The sequence below is a fragment of the Caloenas nicobarica genome, chromosome 3 (assembly GCF_036013445.1).
Source record: "Caloenas nicobarica isolate bCalNic1 chromosome 3, bCalNic1.hap1, whole genome shotgun sequence".
NCBI lineage: Eukaryota > Metazoa > Chordata > Aves > Columbiformes > Columbidae > Caloenas > Caloenas nicobarica.
The window spans coordinates 100,692,130-100,700,754 of NC_088247.1; positions in this window are offsets into that span (position 1 = coordinate 100,692,130).

An 8,625-nucleotide genomic window follows, 5' to 3' on the forward strand; every position below is an offset into this window, starting at 1 on the left:
TGCTGGGGTGTTTTCTTGTTCTCAAACTAGGTCCAAATAATGACTGTGCTCGCTATGAAAAAGAAAGGTTTCTAACTGCACAAGGAAAATTAACTCATTTTCAGTCAAACCAGCACATCTGAAAAGTGCTCCACTGAAGGAAAAGTCTGTCTTTCTCTTTAATGAGGTTGCGTATTCCATGCAGGGGGGGAAAGGTATTTATTCTATTCCTCATCGGTACCATATGGTGCAACACTCCTAGTTCTGTGTGAGCTCACTTCACTAAGAAGGATTGTCTACTTCAGAAGAATTAAAACATTCTCTGGTGGAGGGAAGAAAAAAAAAAAGACAACTGAATCAGAATACAAGTTTTCCAATGTAGTGGAAACAAGCTAAGCATCCTAAAATAAGACTGTGGTTGGGAACTGAGGGGAAGCAGATTTTGTAGGCTTACCAAAATTGAAAGGCTAAATTCACTCGGATGAGAATCAGACCCCAAACCTACACAGCTGTCCAATTACATTGAATTTGAACAATGTGTAAAGAAGAGAAACAAAAGACGTGTAAATGAATCTTGCCATAAGTAAAGCTGATAAGGTTAAGCGATCGATAACCACTGAGTCTTCTAAGTGATCCACCTTTTCCCATTCAGATTTGTGCTATTCTGCTGCTATTTGTAGGCGACCATCACCTTAATTTTGTCCATCTGTACTGGCTGTACTACCCGAACTTGCTGCTTCTTTAGTCTGTTCCGAATTCAAACAGGACTTAATCTCACCAGTGTAATCCTTTTGTCTGTGATCATGAAATTTAAAATCCTAGCTTTGATACCAGTTAACATCACTCACCAGTCTCTTCAGCACTTTAGACCAATAAATATGATTGAGGAAAAGAAAAAGGGCTACAAGGCCAACACCTGGGGAGTAATACAACTCCATAGTCTCATGCTCAGTGTCCCACCCTCACCTGTCAATTACACGCCGACACCCCTAGCTCTATACAACAGCAGATCCACAGCACAGCACAGACACAATAGTAAGGACAACCTGAGTGTAGAGTAACCTACATTCTGGTCCCTTCATACCTACTGAAAACAACTTCCTATGAGAATAAAAATCCTGAAGGTCTGGGCTAGCAGGCACTTTCTTCAAACCTCTGTGTCCTCCTCCATCAGCTCTCTCCCTTCTCACGTCCACTGGCGAGTCTCCCCCGCGGTACAGCTGCAGGGCTGGTGCTTTGCATGGGCTGTGCACTCCTTTACAGCAAGTAATGGGAAGCCAAGAACTTTGACTGTGTTTGTAAAACAATTTTGAAAATGCATAGAGAAATGTCTCAGATGACAAATATCCAGAAGGAGGATCAAGGGAGGAGAAAGGTGATTGTCATATATAGAAGAGCTCATTTAAAATTGTTGCTGAAGACCCTTGCACCTTGTAATCCCAGTGATGGCTGATTGAAAGCACTGATGCACTGATGCCACAAAAATGGAGTAGAAAAGTAGATGCATGCTGTGCCGATAATGTATCTTTTTTAACAGTTTGAGTCTCTGGGGCTAAGAAGGGCTGGTGCGTGACTTTGTCTCTCTTCCTTTTTTACCTTAGCTCAGATGCAAGTGTATTTATTATGCAGCAGGCTGAAACCTCTTGGCCACAAAAGTTAACTTTTTTCCATTGAGTTTTACTATTTACCCGAAAATGGAATTACTTATCCAGCTTTCAGTACTGCAGCACCAGAGTAGCTCACAGTACTGGTGCATTCATCCTCACAGAATTATTTGAAAGAAAGATAACACTCCTACCTACATTTTACATACAGCAGGACTTGGGCTCAGAAGTTGATGCACTCAAACTCAGTGACTTGCCCAACAGTACATGAACTTCTCTGCCACAACAAGGCCCTGAACTTGGGTCACCCATGTTTGTCTATATGGAAAAATAAGCAATTGAAAGAGCTTTCTTTTCAGACAAACATGCTTCTCAAAGTACATAATTCCCTTCTTAATTGGTTCTTAGGTCTACCACATGTATACCGCTGCCAGATGACACCTTGAATAATCCTTGGGATGATATGATCAGGCATATTAGTAAGTCTAGTGATGGCTTTATTTTTTTTCCCTGTTCAGCTATTTTATTGTTAATAGTTTCTAACTATGGCGTAATACTTAAGCAAGACTGAAAAGGCTGGCATGCTAGCCAGGAAAGGGCTAAGAGCTCTAGCATCCAAAATACCAACAGGAGTAATTTTTCTAGCCTGTTAAAAACACAGCAGTTTGGTTAAGTTTTTTAAGAGCAGTGGCATTTCCTAACCAGTAACAAGCTTCCCAGTATGTCTGATCTATGAATCTACTTTGAATCAAGTAGTATTTGGAAATTCAAGAGAAACATCAAGGGCAGGATTGTATTCTTAGGAATAATTTCTGCTGGTTTCCACAAATATGTGGCCATTCACCAAAACTAGAACTATATTTGTAAGGAAATGTTCTCTGTCAGAGACCAGAGTTCATAGGTTTCCTCCATATTCCCTTCCACCAAAAATATTTGGAACAAGTAGGATTTAAGGAATCAGTCTGGTCTTATATCTAATGAAAAGCAGCTTTTTTCATGTTCATTTCATAGATTGCCAGAAAGATACAAAAAGGAGGGAAAGTGAAGACACTGCACGCTCATTTGCTTCTGGATGACACAAAGCAACTTCAGAGCATCCATGAATCTGAAACACTTCTCCTCTTTAATGAGACAGCATCTAGGAACATCCATGGAGTATGAACTACATCACATCTTTATCACATATCATGACCTTCTCACTCACAAAAAATGATGCTGGGGAAGGGAACATAGCTGAGTGACCACAAAGGCCTAACCTATCCAAGCTGTGTGAGTACATCATAGCCATCCAGCAGTAAACTCGTGGCTTAAATCCTCTGGCACACCAACAGAATGACTAAGCTAATACTCAGTACTGTTATCCTTTCTCTGTAAGTGAAGAAACCTGTTGGTGCAGAACTTGAAGTAGGACAGTGGAACAGAAAAAATAATCAGATTTTGAGTGCTTCTTCCCCAACACCACCAACACACACACAGCCCAGTCTTGCTGCTAGTGCTCTGCCTCCCCAGTACCCTCAGCAAAGTCCACAGGGCACAAAAAGTAGAGCTCAGCAGTTCTCCTTCCTTGATCCCATAAGTGAAGGACAGAAATTCCACCTCATCTTCCTGACAGTGTCATTGTGCAATTCCAGAGCTGGATCTTGGGGCTATTTTCTCCGTGTCGAAACATCCACGCGTTATTAATTTACTATATGCCCATCACTGTCCTGATTCTTTTGTTCAGTGAAGAGTGCCCTAAGTCACTGTCCCTTTTTATATGGCTGTAACACAAGTACCATACCAGCAGCAATGCCTCCAGGTAGCAATATCTGCAAAAACTGCACTTTCTCAGTCTGAAGGCAGTACAGGCAACCATCAGAGATGCCTGTCAGCTCCATCCTCTTCTGCTTGGCTGCAGTTCCCTGAACACAAGTCCCATTCCTATCTCCGTTGGCCACTTCTCAGGCAGAGATGCTGACCTGAGCTGGAGCTGCAGTACTTGCAGACAAAGCAGCACTTGCAGAGAAGGCAGCTGCTCACCAGTGTGGCTCCTGCCTGCCAACGTGGGCCTGATCACCTGCAGAGCCAGGACTGTAGCTAACACTCATAACACCCATGTGAAGGCATCTCACAGCTAATGCAAGCACAAAACAAAAGCAAACGGTGCTTCCTTGGCATCCTCCTTGGCAAATGGCTCAGGTCCGAACTTGTCACAGAATCACAGAATCGTTGGGATTGGAAAGGACCTCTGGAGATCATCTAGTCCAACCCACCTGCTAAAGCAAGTTCACCCAGATCACACAGGAATGTGTCCAGGCGGGTTTGAATGTCTCCAGAGAAGGAGACCCCACAACCTCTCTGGGCAGCCTGTTCCAGTGCTTTGGTACCCTCAAAGGAAAGAAGTTTCTCCTCATATTCAGATGGAACCTCCTGTGCTTCAGTCTGTGCCCGTTGCCCCTCATCCTATCGTTGGGCACCACTGAAAGGAGTCTAGTCCCATCCTCTTGACACCCACCCTTGAGATATTTATAAACATTGATGAGATCCCCTCTCAGCCTTCTCTTCTCCAGGCGGAACAGACCCAGCTCTCTCAGTCTTTCTTCATAAGAAAGGTGCTCTAGGCCCCTCATCATCTTCATAGCCCTCTGCTGGACTCCCTCCAGTAGTTCCTTGTCCTTCTTGAACTGGGGAGCCCAGAACTGGACACAGTACTCCAGATGCAGCCTCACCAAGGCAGAGTAGAGGGGGAGGAACAACCTCCCTTGACCTGCTGGTCACACTCTTAATGCACCCTTATTCACGTTTCTGCAGTACCTAACACAAGGCAGACAAGAGGCACCATCCCAGAATAAATCGTGATTGTCTTAACAAGTACAGCACCTACCCTAAAAAAAGCCACACTGCTTGCTTGCAACATATGGCCTTGACTTGCCCCAAGAGGAGCTGGGTGAACAGAGCACAGACATTGTGCTCCATCTCTCAGCTCAGGGAGAAAAGCGTACCCCAAGCTGCTATTGCCGCCACTACTCTGCTCCTCCAGCTCGGAGAACTGACAATTCCAGGTCTGCTGCCCTTATCTGTTACAAGATCTGCCAGCCAAAAGATGACACACATGCCTTGTTATGACAAATTGCTTAATTACAAGTTTGGCAATATGTAATACTCTGTATTTGCTATTATCGTCAAAGCACAAGAAAATGAAAAAATACATCCATTACTCTGAGAAAAAAGTCTACTGTTACCATAAATTTCTGATAAAGAAATGAAGTAGGTTCAAGTTTAATCACACCAGCAGTAAATCAAATATCAAATTTAAAACAACGAATTACAAAGAGCCTCCTCACAGTCACTTAGCATTGATAAATTAGTAATGTAATGTTAAATTATTCATATCTTTTTTTTTTCCTTAGGACTATAATGATATACTGTACACAGCACTGATAATTTACTTAGGCTGAGTCCATTCATTTAATTATGCTGCTAAACTTGGTAGGCCAATTGGTCATCATGAGAGTTTCCAGGCAAGCTAATCACAAATATATAGAACATGTCCCTTATTGTCCCCAGCGGCTAAGTGCTAAAATGCTATTTAGTGCTCAGAAGGTTAATGTCCTGCTTATGTAAATTGTCCAATTTAACATTCAGCAGCAGTATCATAAATTCTGGCTCCAGGATTTCATTAAACGTATGTTCAAACTAGTTGACCTTAAAGGTTAACAAGCACAAGTTAAACAGGACAATTATTTAACTCGCTTCTTATCAAGAGACTGAAGCACTCTAGCCATTTAATAGTTATGCATACTTCACAATTAGAATTCTTAAAAGGTCTCTGATAAAGCAGTGGGTCATGAATTTTCATAAGGATGTCAGATAATAACTATTTATCTGAACTTGTTTTTCTTTCTTATAAACTTAAACTTTGATCTTAACATTCAATTAGAAATGATTCCACAGAGAAAGACTAGGTGACTCAAGGAGCTTGTCTTCACATTAATTTGAATATAAATTAAGCTTTAAAAACATTGCACCCATATTGTCTCCTACAGAAATTAATTCAGAAGTTAGCAACCTATTCTTCATGCAAAAGACCACTTCGGCCTTTCAGCGTTAGCCAATCAAAAATACACCGAATGCCAACTTATTACATCAGGCTAACCATTGCATTTTTATGTAAATTGTAGGAAAAAAAATCTCCCTATACTTCATGAAATAATTTGTATTACACACAATCAACTTGCCTCTTTCTATGTTAACCAAAGATGAAGACAGATTAGCCGAGAAATTTCTTTTTTACCTTGCCCTGTTTCTCACACAACAGCCTCTTTTCCTGAGGCTTTTGTGAAATATGAACAGCAGCAGCTCCCGAAAGTGGCTGCCAGGGCCACCGCTACATATGGCAGCCGTGATGCGAGAGCAGCCCCGCTGCTGACATTTCAGATCCCAAACTCACAACTTCTAAATGCAACAGGATCAAGTCGTAGCTTCAGGGATACATTAAACCAGCAAACATACAGGAAAAATCGCAGGAGCTGACAGTAACTACATTCCAAGGAAGTCATAAGAAATACTAATTTTTTTTTCAAGCTCAGCTGTACAAGACAATTTTATTTTCAGATAAAATAGCAACTACAAGCTGTTTTACATTTATAAATCATGCAAATCCCACAGTATTTTAGAACGAAAAAAATGGGAAAGAAATGTAGTTATTTGAGAAAAAGTCTTTTCCTTTTTGAATATGATTATGCTTTCACGCAGCTTGTAATATGAGGAATTTTTTTAGTGCAAAATCTTACTCCTGAGGGTGTCTCTTGCAAAATAGGACTTTGGAGCTATGGCCTAATTTTTTTCAGTAATACCTGAAACAGATACAGGTCAGTTGGAGTAAGGCCATGAAGATGGAAAGTTGACTGGATGTTTTTCAGTATTTTATCTTAAAAGTTTTCTATCCTAAAAGAGATCAGAGAACTACACATTTTGGCAGTCAGGACAAATACTTAAGAATAAAGTTACATCATGTAAGCCTTGAGAGGAATGGACCAAGACACTGTAAGAACTGCTACTTGCAGTACATTTAAACAGCCCATGGAAATATGATACATTCTAATTTTGTGTAATTAACAGATTGCTTTGGTTTTGTTCATCAGAGTTTTGTTTCCCCAAAGCGTTGTAATTTAATGATGGCAAAGTAGTAGATGATGAACACTCATTCTTCTTTCTAAAGGTTATTGAAAACCTTGAGGAAATGAAAGAATTTTCTAGCATCCTGAATGTGACAGCATTTTATGACCTCATGTGTGGCTCTTTTTCCAAACTTCGTCTTTTGAATCCTGGCTTCAAATTCGTCCAGAAAGAGGACATAAATAAAGCTGAATGGCTAATGGACTAAAAACACTTATGATCAGCTTTTCATAACTAACATTATTAATGGCTTCCTTTGCACATGCACTGACATATAGTGCAATACTCATTCCTCAAGTAAGATTTAGAGCCCTATTTGCAATAAAAAGCTAACAGATGCAAATAAAAAATGAGAGATTCCATCACATAGCTACATGCAATGGATTTCTATTAAGGATAAACAGAAACATTTCTTTCTAAAGGCAGAAAGAGCTCCACTAGAAACTCAAATGTATGTGGGATCCACTTTCATCTTCTCAGACAGATGTGGGTATATTTCTTTTATTGCTATCAACACTACTAAACACCTTGGGTCTGATTTTAAGCAGTAATGCACACATACTTCCTGCTTTGACTCCTCTTAGAATTGTGAATCTTCACACCTAAAAAATCAGGTTGAGTCAAGATTATCTTCAAACCATGAAAAAACCACCACCCAAAACCACACAAAAAAACCCACTAAAACCCAAACACACACAACAAAAAAGCCCAAACCAACTCACCCAACTAAAATGAGTGTATATCCCTCTGTCAGGCTTCTAATCTTTCTCCAACTCCCCCTCGCTCTTTTCTTCTTAAAGGGTAATAATGAGACATTTAAATCCAGAAATGAAGGCGGGCAACTTGAAAAATTACTCTTACGCAAAATGCAGCAGTTTGTCTGTTTATTGGTTAAGATCCTCATAAACCCTCTACCCTGGCTCTTCACAAATCCCAGGCTAGCTAAGTGTTTTTGTCCCAATATTGAAAGCAAAGTTGTTTTTTTTCCTGCTGCCACCATGGCACCCCTGCAGCCGCGTTCCTGCGGAGCAAATGAAGATCCTGCCAGCACAGGGAGGCTCAACAGCCCCAGGAGCCTGATTTACTCAATAGGACTTGCTCTTTAAAACAAGCCCAAGAACAATTACAGAACTAACTGCTTTCGAAATTAAAAGTAAAGCTTATTTCTCCGACTTTGTGTTCTTTCACTGATTTCCTTAGATACATTCTAAACATCCCAACTCATTGTAACGAAGAAAAACAACACTAAATCAAGCCATCCAGCTCCCCTATAGATTCAGATGAAGGTCTATAATGTTATTATTTTCTCAAATACTTCGTAAATAATGTGGTGTTGAGGCTCAAATGAATCCTTGGGCAAATAACCAAAAGGTCACACAAGCCTGAATTAAAGGTTTGATAGAAGCTAAGTGTCCTTGCTATGCCCAGGGACACATGCACTGTTGGGCTGGGGGGTTGCTTGTAGAGACTGTAGAGGTAGCAAAGCCCATCCTCTAAAAGATGGACCTGAGAAAAGCAAAGTAGACCCAAGTACCATCTGCTCTGAAACATGAGAAACAGCTACACAAGTTCAGCCAAAACCCCTTGCTCCAGTCAGTAACTTAATTTGCAGGAAAATTGTTCAGTGAATTCAGGGAGTTTACTTGCAATAATAATTTCTGTTGGGGCTAGAGAAGGAAAAAAAAAAAAAAAAAAAGTGATTCAAGTGTAGTTAATGCTAGCATTTAGATGAAAGCTGAAAGAGTAATTTTACCATAACAGGTTTGTCCATTAGTAATTTCACCATCAAGGTAAATCACTAGAGGTTTATAGACAAGAAAATGAACTTAACAATCATTAGCAGTTAGGGTTTTGCACAGGGAATTAAAATATGGGATGAAATTCT